This window comes from Pseudophryne corroboree, chromosome 1 (assembly GCF_028390025.1).
Source record: "Pseudophryne corroboree isolate aPseCor3 chromosome 1, aPseCor3.hap2, whole genome shotgun sequence".
Taxonomy (NCBI): domain Eukaryota; kingdom Metazoa; phylum Chordata; class Amphibia; order Anura; family Myobatrachidae; genus Pseudophryne; species Pseudophryne corroboree.
In genome coordinates, this window is record NC_086444.1 from 86,980,939 (window position 1) to 87,000,514 (window position 19,576).

Here is a 19,576-nt window from a genome sequence, read left to right on the forward strand (position 1 = left end):
AGATATTCCCCCCCAGTGCCACATATGCCCCCCAGTGCCACATATGCCCACAGTGCCATATATTCCCCCCCCAGTGCCAAATATGCCCCCAGTGCCACATATGCCCCCAGTGCCAGATATTCCCCCCCCGTGCCATATATGCCCCCAGTGCCAGATATTCCCCCCGTGCCATATATGCCCCAGTGCCAGATATTCCCCCCAGTGCCAGATATTCCCCCCCAGTGCCATATATGCCCCCAGTGCCAGATATTCCCCCCCAGTGCCATATATGCCCCAGTGCTAGATATTCCCCCCAGTGCCATATATGCCCCAGTGCCAGATATTCCCCCCAGTGCCAGATATTCCCCCCCCAGTGCCATATATGCCCCCAGTGCCAGATATTCCCCCCCAGTGCCATATATGCCCCAGTGCCAGATATTCCCCCCAGTGCCATATATGCACCAGTGCCAGATATTCCCCCCAGTACCAGATATCCCCCCCCCCCCCGCTTTTTGGAGGGACACGGAGGGCACAGCTCACCTCTCCTGTGTCCCTCCTGCTGCATCATCTCCGGCGGCCGCGGGTCTAATAGGGGGAAGTGCCGGTTCATGAGCCAATTAGAGCTCACGGACGGCACTTTCCCCTATTAGACCCGCGGCCGCCGGAGATGATGCAGCAGGAGGGACACAGGGAGGCGCGCTGTGCCCTCTGTGTCCCTCCAAAAAGCGGCGGAGCGAAGGAGACTGCAGACTGAGATGCGGACGCTCGTCCCCATGTCAGTCTGCTGTAAATCAGTGGCGCCCCCGCAGCCCCTCGCCCCCAAGCCACCGCGAGGGCTGCGGGGGCAGTAGTTACGCCACTGGTGTTACTAGTGTTTTGGACTTGTCATTCGCTGGGTCATGACTATGCAAAAATACATAGAAATATGATTGTGTGTCCAAAGGATTGCAGTCACACTCATTATACGCCATCATGGAAACATTCAACATTACATGAGTTTTAATGGGTGATCACTTTTGTACCAGTTACTTCTGGAATGTTCACCATCTTACCACTCAGAGGCGGAACTACCGCCAGTGCAACCAGTGCTTTGCACTGGGGCCCGCCTCTGTCCAGGGGCCCAAAGCATGTAATGAGTCAAACTGACTCATTACATGCCGCTGTGTGCTGCGGGCAACCGCTGCCCGGAGCACACAGCCGCCCGGAGAGGAGCGCACTGCAGCGGTACGGGGGAGAAGGGGGAGGTGGGAGGTGGAGGAGGGAGCCGCAGCAGCGCTTTGTTACTGGTGTTACTGGTTACTGTTACTGTTACTGTTACTGGTGTTACTGTCTTCCGAGAACAGCCTATAGTGAAGCAGAGGGGCAGCAGCAGCAGCGCCTCCACCAATAACACAGCGCTGCTGCGGCTCCCTCCTCCACCTCCCTCCTCCTCCTTCTCTCCTGCCCGGGAATCGTGAAGCAGCGTTTTGTCGCACCTGGGCCCACCGCTCGCTAGTTCCGCCTCTGTTACCACTATCTCTGTAAATTGCTGTTAATGAAGGGAGTAACCAAAGACTATTGCTAAGTAACAGCTACATTACAGTGATTGACAGCTGGTCTGTATTCTGACTCCTCCCACCAGTGTCAGTGATGTCATTCCCTAAGAGTTCCAACATCTACTGAGCATGTCTGACCCGGTACTTGCCATTCATCTCTATTATATCTATTACTATAGAATCAGAGCCTGATTGATCATCATATTTGCAGCTGCGGACCGGAGCGACTGGAGAGAAGAGAACCAGGAATGGGAGGCAAGCATAACGGGATGGGAGGGGACAGAGCGGCTGCGGTGACACGGAACATCTGTCAGAGGCGGCAATTGGCACTGGATAGTGGCTGCTAGTTAGGTATGAAATGGGCTATGTTGAAGGATTTATTTCAGATGAGAGATTTATTATTTATTTAGTGTTTGCTAGTAATGTTGTGTACTAGTGTATTGTGTATGTGTGAGCTTAGTATGTCACCCAGGTCCCTCCTAACCTCTGGAATCATCTCTATCGCTCCATTAGCCTGTCATCCAGCCTCCCAGCCTTAACATATGCCCCTAATATTAACTTCTAGCTCACAACCCCTCCTCTTGCCGGCCATGGCCCCATTGTGTCCACCCATATCCCATGTGTCCTCATACAGCTATCCCATTTGTGCCATATGGTGCAGTTCCCATACTGTGCACTTTCTCCTCCATTTTATACTTTTCCCTTCAAATTTGTGTCTTGGTTTGTAAATCTGTGTTCTAGTTACATAGGATTATATGGTCATATATCACATGGCATGGGATGCTAGCTGGCCCCTGACTCCACTGTGATGTCATCAGGCCCATTGTGATGTCAGCTGACCCATGGCTCTGTGGCTTTCTAATCTCACCTGCAGGCAGTTACTGCAATGTCTGCAGTGCTACTAGTTACATAGGATTAGGTATTATATAGCAGAGGAATTGCTATGAAGTCACAGAGTAAGTATAGTGATGCTTGGCATGGGTCACTGGAATCGGGCCTGTCTTCTGCTTGTGTAACCTAGATTATGCACCATGCTCCCTTTCTAGCGACACACAATGGGGCAGATATATTAAGCCTGGAGAAGGCATAAAGAAGTGATAAAGCGGCGATAAGTACAAGGTCATAACGCACCAGCCAATCAGTTCCAATATGTCAATTCACAGTTATGAGCTGATTGTCTGGTGCGTTATTACATTGCACTTTGCACTGCTTATCACTTCTTTATGCCTTCCCCAGGCTTAATACATATGCCCCAATATGTAGCAGCTGTTCATCTCTCACACTTTGGGAGTTGATCGCTAGCTGAAAATGTTCGCTGTGCAGCGATGATGCAAAAAAATGGCACTTCTGCGCATGCGGTGCAATGCGCACGCACAATGTACTTTCATAACGGCCGATGTAGTTTGTTTCACACAAGGTCTAGCAAAGCTTTTCAGTCACACTGCTGGCCGCAGAGTGATTGACAGAAAGTGGGCATTTCTGGGTGTCAACTGACCGTTTTCAGGCAGTGTTCGGATAAATGCAGGCGTGCCAGGAAAAACGCAGGCGTGGCTGGGCGAACGCAGGGCGTGTTCGTGATGTCAAAACAGGAACTGAACGGTCTGAAGTGATCGCAAGCGCAGAGTAGGTCTAAAGCTACACTGAAACTGCACAAAATTATTTTGTAGCCGCTGTGCGATCCTTTCGTTCGCACTTCTGCTAAGCTAAAATAGTACACTCCCAGTGGGAGGCGGCATAGCATTTGCACGGCTGCTAAAAACAGCTAGCGAGCGATCAACTCGAAATGACCCCCTCTGTGCAGGCTACTATACTTTCCCTCTTATCTTGGCTAGTAACAATGAGTTTCCTATACTTACTGTATATGGAAGCTAAATCTGTTTTCCTAAAAATGTTTTTACTCCTGCTGTGCTCTATAACAATGATACTTTTACCAAACTTTCTCTTACGTCCTAGAAGATGCTGGGGTCCATTTTAGTACCACGGGGTACAGACAGGTCCACTAGGAGCCATGGGCACTTTAAGAGATTAATAGTGTGGGCTGGCTCCTCCCTCTATTCCCCTCCTACCAGTCTCAGTTTAGAAAATGTGCCCCTGCTGGCAACAGCCTTCCTGCTTTGTGGGACTTAGGGGGGGAGTAGAAACCAACTCTTGAAGTTAATGGTTCTCTATCTCCGCTGACAGGACACTGAGCTCCTGAGGGTGCTGATCGCAAGCCCACGAGGCGACCGCTCACTCCCGTAGTACGGCTGCCACCCCCTAACAGAGCCAGAAGATAGAAGAGTGGTGAGTACAGTGCCGGTGTCCAGGTTAACGGGTCGCCGTCTGGTATGGTGGCACAAGGGTGGGAGCGCAGCTCTGACAGGCTGCGCTCCATGAAGGCTCACCAACACACAGTGCAGGCGCTTGGAGGGGCGTCCTGGGCCAGCGAGATCACCCTAAACTGGTAAAAGCAGCTAACAGGGGCTAATCCCGCTGATAGCATATAAAACCTCCGGCCAGTATAATCAAATTGTGTGGGAAGCCGCGTGTCATTACAGGGGGGCGGGGCTTCTCCTCAAGAGTGGATTCAGCACTCACCAGCACCATTTTATCCCTGCAGACATAGGAAGCAAGGCACTGACAGGGAGCACTGCCCACCACATAACTCCAGTTTTCCTCAGCGGTGCCAGGGTGTTATAGACAGGGGGGAGTGTGTTGTTAGTACTAATTAACCTATTAAGGTTGGTTAGTCAGCGCTGGGCTTTTATCATAATAACTGCCCAGAGGGGCGCTGTGTGGCTGGCTCCATAGACTCTGTGGCTCTCTGAAGGTACTCTGGGGGAAAATGTCTGACATTTTCCTGTGTGTGTGTAAGTGTGTATATCCCACATTACCATGTCTAAGGACTCTGTGTCCTGCGCTGCAGAATGTTTATCTTCTCCTGAGGAGTCTATTCCATATACTCAGGACTGCTATATGCTTTCTCAGCCTTCCGAATCCAAACCCGCATGGGTGGATTCTTTAAGGGGAATGATATCCCAGATTTCTACAAGGATGTCACATACTGAGAAAGAGATGCAGTTTTTGAGGAAATCTGTGGAGGGTTTGCCGCATTTGTCCCCCACTAATTCATCAAAAACCCCACCTACACGTAATGTTGCCACTTCTGTTCATGGCTGATATATGAGCAGCTGGGCATTGCGGTGATACCCCGCAGCACATTGTACTGAATCAAATTGTCCCCTATGTGTTCTGTAGGGATATATAAACAACGGCTCAGTTAGTTAAATCCTGCTCAATAACCTCACAACAAATGAATGCACACATAGGACAAACATATACATAATCATAAAAAGGGTTAAGTACTGTACAGCTGTGACATCACCAAGTGTAACGTATGTGAATAACATACAGAAGGGTTACTTTTCCACGATTATATGATTTCAGAATCTTGCCATGGGTGAAAGCTCAGAATTTATCTTTTGCCAAAAGCTATGAAAAAATGACAATTTTTTCACCTTTCTGAACAGTTATTTCAGTATCAATGTACTGGAAATGCAAATATATAAAATGATTTGTTCTAGGGGTCTGAACTCATTGAATTAATCTGTCACTTTAAAACTGTTCTACTATATAAAGCATTGGAAATGTAGCGTTTATAGTAAATGTGCTGCAGATGCTGGGAACTGGGAACCCACAAGACATTTTTCAATACAGATGAATATTTTGGTTCCTGTAAATGTAAGTTAGAGAAGAGAACATATGTGCTCCTTTCCAGCTGAGATGATTAAATGGTGACAGCAAAGTCCATTAACTGGGAGGAAAATGGTTACAGTTGTCATATAATCATTCCTACCTCCACCTAGTGATACACTGCCTCTATTTCTATCTTTGCCTGGTGTGTGTACTGTTTCCTTGTTGTCGTTTTTATTAGAGATGTGAGTTATTAGAGATGTGCAACGACCCCTGTGTTTTGGTTTTGGTGTTGGATCATACTTGCCGACTTCTAGGCTGCTCTCTCCGGGAGAGAGCAGCCAGGTCGGCTCAGCAGGGGGGCGGGCAGTGAGGTTACGTCCAGAGGGGGGGGGGGGCAGAGGCGAGATGGGGCGTGACGGAGGCGGGATGGGGGCGTGGCTGCGGAAATCGCGTCATGTAAGCCACGCCCCCTGCTGTGTAATGCCGCTGTTACCGGCATTATACAGCAGGGGGCGTGGCTATGATGACGCGATTCAACAAGAATCGCGTCATCTCCTGCCCGGACCGCCCACTTTACTCGCTAAGTGGGCGGCCGGGCAGAGAGGACCCCTGAGATCGGGAGACCTGCCTGCTCTTCCGGGGGGCCGGGAGGGTCACCCGATTTTCGGGAGCCTCCCGGCCATTCCGGGAGAGTAGGCAAGTATGTGTTGGACCTGTATCTTCCTCATGTTTCGGATCTGTATCTGGTTTTGCCAAAACCGCCCTTGTGTATTTTGGATCTGTATTTTTGTCAAAAAAGTCATAAAAACAGCTAAAATCACAGAATTTAGGCCTGGTTTTTTTTCATACAGTATTATTAATATTATTTGTAACATTGATTTCCAGTCAATTATGACCACTTCACAGCTTACAATATTGTTTTCATCCAGTTTAGGCCAAAAGGTTGCACCAAAGTAACTAGATGACTAAGCTAAGTGACAGCAGTGGGTGGCACAAACGTGGCACTTAAACTTCCAACGTGGCACATGTAGGAAACAGAATGGCACTGTAGTGGGAGACAGGGTGGCAATTTAGTAACTATACAAATATTTTTTGTCCACACAAGCAGTCAGCAATGCGCCAAACAGTACATAATACAAAGAAAAGAGGTGCAAGATGGAACTGTCCTTGGGTCCTATGTTGTATATATTGCCTCTCAGTGAAACTGGTGATACACAGAGTAGCCTGCCTCTGAATGAGCTAGCGTTTGTTAGATGTGCTGCTGTGGTTTGTGCTGCTGAAGGCAATACATCTTCCCAGTGGGCTATCACAGTCATGTATCTTTAGTTTGCCCTGTCCTGCTTGCCCACATACTGTATCTGTGGTTAAGTGGACATTTGGCATTTCAGAGGACACTAATAAGTTTTTTTTTAATGTCCTTGTACAGACTGGGAATTGCTTTTCTACTGAAGTGGAATCTACACGGGATTTGGTAGCCGGGACACAGGACCTCAATTAACTGTCTAAAACCCACTGCATTAATGGCGGATACTGGATGCAGATCTAATACCAGTATAGCTGTTATGGGGTCAGTAATCCGCTATGCAACTGGGTGACGGCTGTCATACTTGCTCTCCCTTGAAAAGGATAATTTAACAGTCAATTGTTTTGTTAAACTACAAGTAGTCTTCCTGATCCCCTTCTGGGATGAAGATCCACTCACAACAGCAGCAACAGGCGTAGCACTCAAGGGGGCTAATTCAGACCTGCTCGCTCGCTAGTTTTTTTTTGCAGTCCTATGTTCGCATAGTCGCCGCCCATAGGGGAGTGTATTTTCGCTTTGCTTGCATGTGTAGCAGAGCTGTACAAACAGATTTTGTGCAGTCTCTGAGTAGCCCAGGACTTACTCAGCCGCTGCGATCACATCAGCCTGTCCAGGACTGGAATTGACATCAGGAACCCTCCCTGCAAACACTTGGACACACCTGCATTTTTCCCAGAGAATGGTGAGTTGCCACCCACAAATGCCCTCTTCCTGTCAATCTCCTTGCGAACGGGCGTGCAAATGGATCCTTAGCACAAACCCATCGCTAAGCGGCGATCCGCTTTGTACCCGTGCAAAGTGCTTGTGCATTGCGGTGCATACGCATGCGCAGTTTAGACCTGATCGCCTGCTGTATGAAAACACAGCCTAGTGATCAGGTGTGAATTAGCCCCAAGGATCCTTCTGTGGAATCCCGGAGGAGAGGAGTCAGTCATGCTTATGAAATTGGATGCAGGACTACTTCAAATCATGATTGAGGATGTTGATGATGAAAGTGTTGGCGTTGGAGATTGCTGGCACTGTCACAGAAAAATAATAGTTTAATACACTGGGGCATAACACAAAGATAGAGAAAGAAAGAAAGAAAGAAAGAAAGAAAGAAAGAAAGAAAGAAAGAAAGAAAGAAAGAAAGAAAGAAAGAAAGAAAGAAAGAAAGAAAAAGAAAGAAAGTATAATACCAACAGAAAGACAAAATGATTGGAGGGAGAGAAGGAAGAAAATGACAGGAAATGTAAAGGGAAACGACAAGGAGTAAAGGACCGGTAATGATGAAAGGTTTTGTGATTCAGAAGAAACAAATATAAAAAAAAAGAATTGACCAGGTCCACCTATAATAATACATTTGATTTTGGATGCATATTAAAAAAAAAAATAAAGATACTCATGCAAGATACATAGTACATTTTCACTTTTCAGTGGGGTTATTTCATAATTATTGGTGTAAAAGTAGGCTTACATTTCACTATGCAGCATGGGAGGAGCCAATATAAAACATTGACAGACACTGATCTGCAGAAAAACATAGTAGGGGCTGGTCATATCAAGTGGGGCATTGCATAGTGGTGGCATTGCTGCTATCACAAGCTACGCGTCTAACTGCCCCACCCCTTTAAAATGTAAGCTCTCACAAGCAGCGCCATCTTCTCTCATGTGCCTTTCCTTCTCGTACTTATCTATCTTCTACTTCATTCTTCCTTTCATGGCACCAAATCCCGTGGTTTTCTACCAACCTGATACTTATTTCAGCGTTGTCTGCTGATGCAGATATGTTTATTTACCCTGTACTTGTCCTTTATTGTCTTCAACTATAAATCGCTACTTTCCTGTTTTGATTATTTATGCACTCTGTAACTGAGCACTGCGGAACCCTTGTGGCGCCATATAAATAAAGGATGATGATAATAATAATAATAATAATGGTATGGTAACTGTGTGGGGGTTTAACCCATGATGATTAGCTTTTGTGCATGCGCAGTGGACACCAGAAGTTTGACCATTCACAAAGGAGCTCAGCTGCAGACACTTCCTGGTGTCCGGAGCAGAATGGACATCAGCAGCCATTGGATGAGCCATCGGAAAGAAACATGATAATGGTGACCATCAATATCCTGCCAATGAATGGAAAAAGCATCTTCATTATATTGGGAAAAACAATGTTTAGAAGGCACGACAGTTTCTAACATAACCAACTGGTCCATGTATTTTTAGATCCCATCCACGAGCACACCAGGAGAGGCAGCCATGCTGGGCGCATTATGAAGGTTACGCTGTGTGAGATAAACCATACAAGGACACCCAGGCATATATGGGAACAACTGATATACGAGTATAGCATGAAATACCCTATATGAAAAGATCAGCGTGTAGTACATCCTACTCATGCAGCCAACTGGGGCGCCCTATGTAGGTTGCTGCTGGCTGGGTGTACAACTAGTAGAGAGGTAAAGCATAAAGTGGGGGTTGCAGAGAGAAGGTATGAGAACATTAAAAAAAAAAATGAGTCCGGCAATGCAAATATAGTATAGTCCAAGTTATCACAGTGGGAACTGATGTGGGGATGGAGTGGGTGAAACCTGTTAGTCTATGTAGGCAAGATGGCGGCAAGCAGGAGAAGTCCTGGTGTTTTCAAAGCTCAACTGCGGGAGAAAAGCAGGAGCCTGGCAGCGCTGACAACAGAGATACAACAGCAAAAACAGCCCTGGTACCATGAGCTCCCACAGCCAAAGGAGCAGGAAAAGGACGAAGACCGAGACCACAGGTCAGGCATCTGCCCAACGTCCCATGGCTCTCCATCCCAGCAGCAGCAGCTGGCAACATGCAGGCACACAGGGCTTCCTTCCTTTCACACATCCACAGCACGGGTCACGGCAAGTCCATCTCACTTACCGGCAGCACCAGCGAATCCCTTATAGTGTCATCGGATCCCGGAGCAGACCCATGCCGTATCCCGTCCATCTAGGTGGTGACAACCACGAGCAGCAGGGCAGCAGGGAGACATCATCAGTGCAATCGGGAGACACCAGTAGTGAGTGGCAGGCAGCTGGTGGGTGAGGGGGGCCATCCGGTCGATCCCAGACCCTCCCGAGGTGCCCAATCTATGGGAGGAAGCTCTATTATTGTCTTCAGTGCAGCTCCAGTCGGCGAGTAGCTCCGGGTGGTTGTGCTGAAGCCACGCATGAGGCGGTTCTCCATATGCAGGGGCAGATGAATGCAGGGCAGCTCCGGTCGGCGGGCAGCTCCCGCCAGTGGTGATTGAGGTCACACATGAAGTGGTACTGTGGCAATGGATGAATGCAGGGTGATTGTGGAGACGGTAATATGAACGTGCGACCCGTCCTGGCCACCATCCAGGAGTGGATTGGTCATTGGACTCACCAGGAAGGTTCCTGGTAGGCCAATGTGTCTGTGAGGCCTGTTTTGTGTGTTATCATGTGACCCCACCCCTCATATGACAGACAGCCTACCGCACTCAGTACACTGCATTGTCCTCATTCATTCTGTAATTCCATCCCTGCAGTACAGCAGCTCTACCATCCAGTAATGCTGCCATGGCTATACGGTATGTTATACCTCTTGTGCTGCCCATGTCCGGCCACTTCTACTAAATTTTACAGGGACACTTCCCAATCCACCCCTAGTTAGCAGCAAAAAGACGCATGGAAGGCTGCATTTGTTTGATCATTTGGCCATTGTGGTCAGGGTACTATATCTTTACATTTACTGAGGTGTAGTCGTGGTGTACAGGACAGAGTGTGATTCCTGATTAGTAAAAAAACAAACAAACACTGAGCAACATCCCCAAACAGGTAATTTCAACTTTAAACTTGTCATTTATTTTGTACTGTCTGGACATGGCTACTAATAACAAATGCACAGACAAAATTCTTAAAGCTATATGTGCAAATGCTAGGAGCTTAGGAGACAAAATTCCAGAGCTAATTGCAATAATGACAAGGGATAACCTGGAATTTGTGGCAATTACAGAGTCATGGTGCAATGAGAATCATGACTGGGACATAGTCATACCAGGATACAATTTATTTAGGAAGGATAGAATAGGAAGAATCGGAGGAGGGGTAGCAATGTATGTGAAAAAAGCATAAATGCTACTTTAATACAAAATATTGAAGACAAAACTGAGGCCCTTTGGGTCACCATAGAAACCGCAGAGAAGGACATTATTCGCATTGGGGTGATCTATAGACCACCAGGCCAGGAGCAGGATTTGGACAGGAACCTATTGTTGTACATCACTAAAATGGCTTTAAAGGGAGAAGTCATAATCATGGGAGACTTTCATTTACCTGATGTAAATTGGGAGGGGTCTTTTGCAAGTTCAGCTACAAGTGGCAAATTTCTACATTCCTTACAGGGAGCATCTCTCAAGCAATTGGTGAGGGAGCCCACTCGCAAAGACTCAATATTAGATTTAATTCTTACAAATGGTGATAGGATATCCGACACATATGTGGGTGAGCACCTGGGATCCAGTGATTATCAAGCAGTATGGTTTAGTATAAAGACAGGATCCAACTCCTGTCACACAAAAACAAAGGTGTTGGATTTTACAAATGCTGACTTTGCAAAAATGGGGAGATGTTTAAGTGATTCATTGGCAGACTGGAGGAACTTGGAAGGAGTGCAGGAGAGGTAGGAAAAACTGAAAAGTGCAATACTAAGTGCAACAGACCTTTGTATCAAAGGGGTTAGGAAAAGCACCAGGAAAAGGAAACCAGTGTGGTTCACAAAAGAAGTATCAACTAGTGTGAAGGCAAAAAAAGATGGCTTTTAGGAAATACAAACAGACTCAAAATAATAACAACAAAGAGGTGTATCTGGACAGACGGAAGGATGCTAAGAAAGTGATAAGACATGCAAAGGCAGAAGCTGAAGAGAAAATGGCCCAGTCAGTAGATAAAGGGGGCAAAACCTTTTTTAAGTATATAAGTGAAAGGAGAAAATCAAATGGAGGACTAATAAGACTTAAGACAGAGAGTGAGCATTTGGTGGAGGGAGATAAGGCAATAGCAGATCACCTAAATAATTATTTTTGCTCAGTATTTACTACAGAAGAAGGTATGGGGCCACAGTTAAGTTGCAAGGACATTCATAAAAATATGGTAGATGAAAGTACATTTACAGAGGAGAAGGTCCTAGCAGAACTTTCAAAACTAAAAGTGGATAAATCAATGGGACCAGATGGGATACACCCAAGGATACTCAAAGAGCTAATAGATGTGCTGGTTACACCTTTAACAGAATTATTTAACCAGTCTCTAAGTACAGGTGCCATTCCAGAGGACTGTAAAAGAGCAAATATAGTTCCACTGCACAAGAGTGGAAGCAGGGAAGAAGCAGGTAACTACAGACAAGTAAGCCTTACATCAGTAGTGGGGAAAGTAATGGAAAAACTATTAAAAGAAAGAGTTGTGGAATATCTTAAATCAAACAACTTACAGGATCCAAAACAGCATGGATTTACTGGTGGGAGATCATGCCAAACAAATCTTATTGACTTTTTTGACTCTGTGACGAAAATAATAGATCAAGGGGGAGCTGTAGATGTAGCATATCTAGACTTTAGTAAGGCATTTGACACTGTCCCACATCGCAGACTGCTAAATAAACTTGAAAGAGTGGGGGTGGATTATAAAACAGTTAAATGGATAAGAAACTGGTTGCAGAATAGGAAACAGACAGTTGTAGTTAATGGAGTGCACTCTATGGAGGGAAATGTTACCAGTGGAGTACCCCAGGGATATGTACTTGGTCCAGTTCTCTTTAATATCTTTGTTGGTGACATTGCAAATGGTATTGAAGGGAAGGTATGCATTTTTGCAGATGATACAAAGATTTGCAACAGGATAGACACACCGGGAGGGGTAAAACAAATGATTGATGACCTAGGTAGGCTTGAGAAATGGTCAAGAACGTGGCAACTACAGTTTAATGCTAAAAAATGCAAAATCATGCACTTGGGTCTCAAAAACCCAACGGCTAAATATAGTATCAAGGGTACTATAATGGAAACTACTGAGGAGGAAAGGGATTTAGGAGTCACTATTTCAAGTGACTTGAAGGCAGGAAAGCAATGCAACAAAGCAATGAGAAAGGCAAGTCAGATGCTTGGTTGCATAGGGAGAGGAATCAGTAGCAGGAAAAAAGAAGTGATAATGCCACTGTATAGGTCATTGGTACGGCCCCATCTGGAATACTGTGTCCAGTTCTGGAGACCATATCTCCAGAAGGATATAAATACATTAGAGAGTGTACAAAGAAGGGCAACTAAAATGGTGCATGGCCTACATCACAAAACTTACCCGGAAAGGCTAAAAGATCTTAACAATGTATAGTATGGAGGAGAGAAGGGAAATGACATGATAGAAACTTTCAAATATATCAAGGTTCTTAACAAAGTTCAGGAGGGAAACATTCAGGAGGGAAACATTCTTCAAAGGAAGAGAAGTATTAGAACTCGAGGACATACACTGAGACTGGAGGGGGGGAGGTTCATGGGAAATTTAAGGGAAAATTACTTCACAGAAAGGGTAGTGGATAAGTGGAATAGCCTCCCATCAGAGGTGGTAGAGGCTACGACTGTAGAGCAATTTAAACATGCTTGGGACAGGCATATGAATATCCTTACAAAGAATTAAGGTTCAAAAAGGGTTGAGATTGCCTAAAGGATAAAACAAAAGGGGCAGACTAGATGGGCCAAGTGGTTCTTATCTGCCGTCAAATTCTATGTTTCTATGTTTCTATGTTGTATAGAATCAGGCCCTATGAGGAGGGATCTTGCTTCACTCTACAGACCCCACCCCCTCATCAGGCCCATTAGGGCTGCTTCCATAAATTTCCCGGGCTGGTTTTCCATTCCAATCCGCCCTAGCCACCACTGCAGAAGTTTCCTCTATGCAGTATGATAGTGTTATTTTTACTGGGGAGGGTGCAGCTCCGCAGCCTGCAGGTAAAATCTGCCACTGACTGGCAGTATGTTTAGTGGTAGAACAGCTGGCAGCCTAAAGGGAAGGGACAGATAAACAGGGCTGGCACAGAGGGGAGAGATCAGCGAGGAGCATAGATCCATAAAGCAGAATGCCTAGAACTGATTCAAGGTGCTTTTCATAATCTTCCAAAACAGTTTAAACGACTGGTTTTATTTATACATTTATCTGGGAAATGATGATGCTCTGTGTTCTTTAATTCATGTGAAAATAAAAGGGCAGAAGGAGGGGAAACTACCACTGTGAGCTTTTTATAAAGAATTTAGGGACGTCGAGACAAATATCAACAAACAAATCATGTTCTGATCTATTTTCATTTCAACAGAAAAATGTTCTGTAATACAGAGGCTTAGAATCATTTCCCTTCTTGAAACAAAATATTTCAATCTCATATAATTCGACACATCCTGTGTTTTTAATGCTTGGCCTTCTGCTTATATGTAGAGAGATTGGCAAAGTGTTGCTGCCCCCTTCTGGATAAGAACTTATTCACACGTAGTTCACACTTCATCTAGTGACAGACATATATGATACAACAATATATTCATCTGGTGCACACTACACAATCCGCCGTACGATGACACAATATATTATTACATATCATCCCATGTGACATGCGGCACATCAGATGGGATTGTGTGATGAGCAACATGTGTAAATGACAGATTGGGAGTACACACTACACAATGGTTATACAGAGTGGTCCCACAGGAGGGGGACAATGTGTGTAAAACACAGATTGACAATGTGTGTAAATGATAGATTGGGAGTGCACACTACACAATGGTTATACAGAGTGGTCTCACAGGAGGGGGACAATGTGTGTAAAACACAGATTGACAATGTGTGTAAATGACAGATTGGGAGTACACACTACACAATGGTTATACAGAGTAGTCGCACAGGAGGGTGTGTGGAGGAAGCAGTCAGGGGGTGTGGAGTTGCAATTGCTTCATCGCAGCCCCGCCCCCCGCATTACAATGAATGCCCACATTGCCGGTATTGTAAAGCGGGGGGGCAGGGCTATGATATTGCAGCTTATGGAGCAGGTGGAGGCGGGGGTGCGGGTTAGGGAGAGTGGATGAAAAGGGATGTGTGGGCGGGAGTTCGGAATGCGGGAGACTATCCCACTTTCCCAGGGGGGCTGGGAGTGCTACCCAATTTTCAGGAGCCTCTCTGCTGTTTCGGGACAGTAGGCAAGTATGATTAAAAGTATTTCTCGATGACAGTTTATTTCATGACTGAAATTAGACTAAATTACATTAAAATTAAAACTGAGAACCACTGACTTAATATTGTCAAAGACAAAGCAAATAAAAGTTACTAAGACTAAAACTACAATTAAAAATCATTGTCAACATTAACACTGAAATTAGGGATTTCTATTTTGAAAGAAAAAATATGTGTTCTAGATATTTGCAGAAAATAAATATGAACAGCTGTGAAGGAAATAGAATTGTGTAACACTTGTTTGTTCTAACAAACTTAAGGCATTAATTTGTGCTAGTTACCAGCAGAGGCGTAACTAGGGTTTCTGGAGCCCAGGGCAAGATGGAAAATGGCGCCACCCCCCCCCCCCCTTTAAAAAAAAAAGGAAAACACAAAAAGAAGCATGTGCGCGCACCAAAAATGGGCATGGTCACACTCAAGAAGGGGTGTGGTTACGCTCCAGAAGGGGTGTGGCCACTGAAAATGGCCCACGGTGCCAGTTACATTGCCCTACGGTGCCGGATACATGCCCCACGGTGCCAGATACATGCCCCACGGTGCCAGATACATGCCCCACGGTGCCAGATACAATGCCCCACTCAGTGCCGGATACAATGCCCCACTCAGTGCCGGATACAATGCCCCACTCAGTGCCGGATACAATGCCCCACTCAGTGCCGGATACAATGCCCCACTCAGTGCCGGATACAAGGCCCCACAGTGCCAGTCACATGCCCCACAGTGCCAGATACATGCCCCACAGTGCCAGTTACAGTGCCCCACAGTGCCAGTTACAGTGCCCCACAGTGCCGGATACAGTGCCCCACAGTGCCGGATACAGTGCCCCACAGTGCTGGATACAATGCCCCACAGTGCCAGTTACATGCCCCACAGTGCTGGATACAATGCCCCACAGTGCCAGATACAGTGCCCCACAGTGCCAGTTACAGTGCCCCACAGTGCCAGTTACAGTGCCCCACAGTGCTGGATACATGCCCCACAGTGCCCCACAGTGCCAGTTACAGTGCCCCACAGTGCCAGTTACAGTGCCCCACAGTGCTGGATACATGCCCCACAGTGCCAGATACAGTGCCCCACAGTGCCAGTTACAGTGCCCCACAGTGCCAGTTACATGCCCCACAGTGCCAGTTACAGTGCCCTACAGTGCCAGTTACAGTGCCCCACAGTGCTGGATACATGCCCCACAGTGCCAGATACAGTGCCCCACAGTGCCAGTTACAGTGCCCCACAGTGCCAGTTACAGTGCCCCACAGTGCCGGATACAGTGCCCCACAGTGCCGGATACAGTGCCCCACAGTGCTGGATACAATGCCCCACAGTGCCAGTTACATGCCCCACAGTGCTGGATACAATGCCCCACAGTGCCAGATACAGTGCCCCACAGTGCCAGTTACAGTGCCCCACAGTGCCAGTTACAGTGCCCCACAGTGCTGGATACATGCCCCACAGTGCCCCACAGTGCCAGTTACAGTGCCCCACAGTGCCAGTTACAGTGCCCCACAGTGCTGGATACATGCCCCACAGTGCCAGATACAGTGCCCCACAGTGCCAGTTACAGTGCCCCACAGTGCCAGTTACATGCCCCACAGTGCCAGTTACAGTGCCCTACAGTGCCAGTTACAGTGCCCCACAGTGCTGGATACATGCCCCACAGTGCCAGATACAGTGCCCCACAGTGCCAGTTACAGTGCCCCACAGTGCCAGTTACAGTGCCCCACAGTGCCAGTTACAGTGCCCCACAGTGCTGGATACATGCCCCACAGTGCCAGATACAGTGCCAGTTACAGTGCCCCACAGTGCCAGTTACATGCCCCACAGTGCCAGTTACATGCCCCACAGTGCCAGTTACTGTGCCCCACAGTGCCAGTTACAGTGCCCCACAGTGCCAGTTACAGTGCCCCACAGTGCTGGATACATGCCCCACATTGCCAGGCCCCCCCGCTCCGCCACCGGACCCCCCCTGCCCCGTCACTCACCTGTGAGGGGAGGAGAGCGCAGCGCAGCGCCTCTCCTTTCCCTCGCTGCTCCCTCCGGACGCCAGCGACTGTCTGGCGCCGGTTCGCTAGCCAATCAGAGCTCGCGGACCGGCAGCCAATCAGGAGCCGGTCCGCAAGCCCTGATTGGCTAGCACCGGAGACCGGACACGGCAGCGCTGCTGGCAGCGCTGCTAGTGCTCCAGCGGCGGTGAGGGGAGGGAGAGACGCTGCGCTCTCTCCTCCCCTCACATTTAGGTGTAACGGGGCGAGTAGGGCATGATGCCCTGGACGCCGGCGGCGCCCCCCTCTCCTGGGCCTGCCAGGGCGCCCAGGGCATGTGCCCCACTCGCCCTACCCTAGTTACGCCTCTGGTTACCAGCCCATCAACATGACAGAACAACATAACAGCAATGGCAGCACTGGCGACTGTGCGTGCTCGAAAGGAACAACACTTGAATTCCCCCCATAGAGGTGAGGATCAGCGTTAGCCTTTTATTATATAGGATATGATATATAGGAGCACTATGGTAAGTCAGACGCAGTATGTAACACATTCTCCGCCTACTGAGCCTAGATTACTAAACACATAGTTAAAGGTATGCAAACTTTTTAAGGGAATATTAGAGAAATGTTCTCAGCAAAATCCATGACAGTATTATTACAAAACTTATGACTAAAGAAATTGACTAAAATGAAAACCGAGATCCAATGACTAAGGGGGACATGTACTAAGCAGTGATAACAGTGGAGAAGTGAGCCAGTGAAGAAGTTGCCCATGGCAACCAATCAGCATTGACGTAACCTTTATAATTTGCATACTATGGAAGTAAACAGAGCAGCTGATTGGTTGTCCCCCTTAATCTTGACTAAAACGAAGCAAAATGGGACTTTACATCCACTACAGTTTTAAGTATGTGACGAAGACTGAAACAAAATTTAAAATCCTTGTCAAAATTAACACTGCGCTGTAGCCTATGCACAGTGGCGTAAGTTCTTCCCAGTTGCCCGGAGGCTAGATGAATATTGGTGCCCCCCTATTTCCTATATCAATATAAGTGTGTGTGTGGTGTTCTGAAAAAAATATATCTACTGTATTTATACATTTAATTGTCTTTTATTTTAAATCACAGATTTCTTAGCAGTTGTACCGAGGATTAGAACCCATGATCTATTACACTGACAGCAGACACTTTACTGATGGAGTTATTTGCTCCTGTAGAGGAAGCATGAGAATTCTAACTATATGAAGTTACGTGTAATTGTCAGAGATGTAACTTCATATAGTTAAAATTCTCATATTTCCTATACAAGAGCAAACAGCTTCATCAGTAAGGTGTCTGCTTCCAGTGTAATAGGTTGTGGTTTCTAATCCTGGGTATAAATGTGTATAATAAAGAGGGTGTGATTTGTAAGGTGCAGGGACCAGTGAGGAAGTCGGCCACTGAAAAGACAGCGGAATCTATCAATTAACTTAATTCAATGGGGTCACAGAATGGGAGGAGAGGTGCCCCCCTTCAGAGCAGGAGCCCGGCGGCAGATGCCTCCGTTTCCTCCCAGAGTTCTGCCTCTGCCTATGCACTACACATAGCAAATTCATCCAGCAAGCGGTTCCCCCAGAACCCTTCGTTCAGCTATGGTGGCTGCGCATGTGTGATCTGCAGGACTGCACATACGCAGGTGCCCTGGCAGCACACTGAGCACATCACAGGGATGGGGTTTTTTCTGGAGCCCCTGTCCTTGCAGGCGCCGCTTAATACATTCACCCAGTAAAATTGCAGTGTTATTCTGGGTGCTAATATCACGCTCAGATTACATTTCAAATGTGATTATTATTAAATGGTCCCAATAGTCTTTTCTAGACATTCACTGCATCTTTTGACTTCATATAGCTCTAATATTGCCCCATCCATCACTAGCTCTATGTTACAGAAATTGCTAATAATTTGGGTGGGAGTATTATGCAATTTACTCTGTGTGGTGCCTACATTTGGCTGGGGGTGAGAAGCTAGTGCATAGTTTTTGCCTGCCCTCCCTCATTCTGCAGGAGACTTCCTGAAATAGTAGCAATCTCCCTGACTCCCTGAATAGACCAGCAATCTCCCTGATTGCACCTTAACCCACTGTGCAGCTGCTACATTCTTGGGGGGGAAAAGAGATCAGTGATATATACATTCAAATGGCATCATTTCCATGTATTGGTTATAATAAGGCACAATGATCCCTATGGCTAAATGCATTTTAAATAAGGTTTCTCGTGGCCACTTACAGTATATGGAACCACATGTAGAACACAATACACAAACAAATCCTGAAAAATATCTTTTCTTCAACAAGTAGATCTTACTAACTTTGGGGCTCATTTACATTTGGCTGTAAGTCATATTTATGACACGCCTCTCAGATGTAGCAGTACACGTCCGCACTGACAGGTGTTACTTTCACATCTCCCTGAAATGCTTTTTCAAAAGTATGAGCTAGTGAAAGCTGTTTTAGTCCTCTCTCATTGCAGTCTAACCACTGCCAGTTTATGGGACCTATAAAACTAACAGTTTCTGTGATTATTTGCAGATGTCGATTCGGAAGTGAACTCATCAGTCATCAGGGATTGTGATAGGGCTGACAATACGTCTGGAAATAGTGGGTTTCAGGGCCGTCTAAACAGCATTGAAGTCCTGGGCAAAGCAATGCACTGGGGCCTCTACAGGAATGAATAAATAAAAAATCCTAACTTACCCCTCCTGCACAGTGCACAGTGGGCCTGATTCGTGTTTGTAAGGAATTGCAGGGAAGCGGCTGTGCAATGCCATGTAATTGAAATGCTAATGCAGCAGGACGCATACAGTATGTAAGAGACAGACGCCTCTTGTTAGCATT

The 19,576-nt window shown here is 46.7% G+C and overlaps 2 long non-coding RNA genes across 2 annotated transcripts in view; both read left to right on the top strand.

Moving 5' to 3' along the window:
• Positions 1–19,576, top strand: part of LOC134945861 (uncharacterized) — a 100,826-nt gene that overhangs the window by 12,497 nt on the left and 68,753 nt on the right. The window lies entirely within an intron of this gene.
• LOC134945396 (uncharacterized) lies at positions 1,505–19,435 on the top strand. Its single transcript, XR_010182133.1, has 2 exons — positions 1,505–1,865; positions 19,271–19,435. It is a non-coding gene; the product is annotated as an uncharacterized LOC134945396 (long non-coding RNA).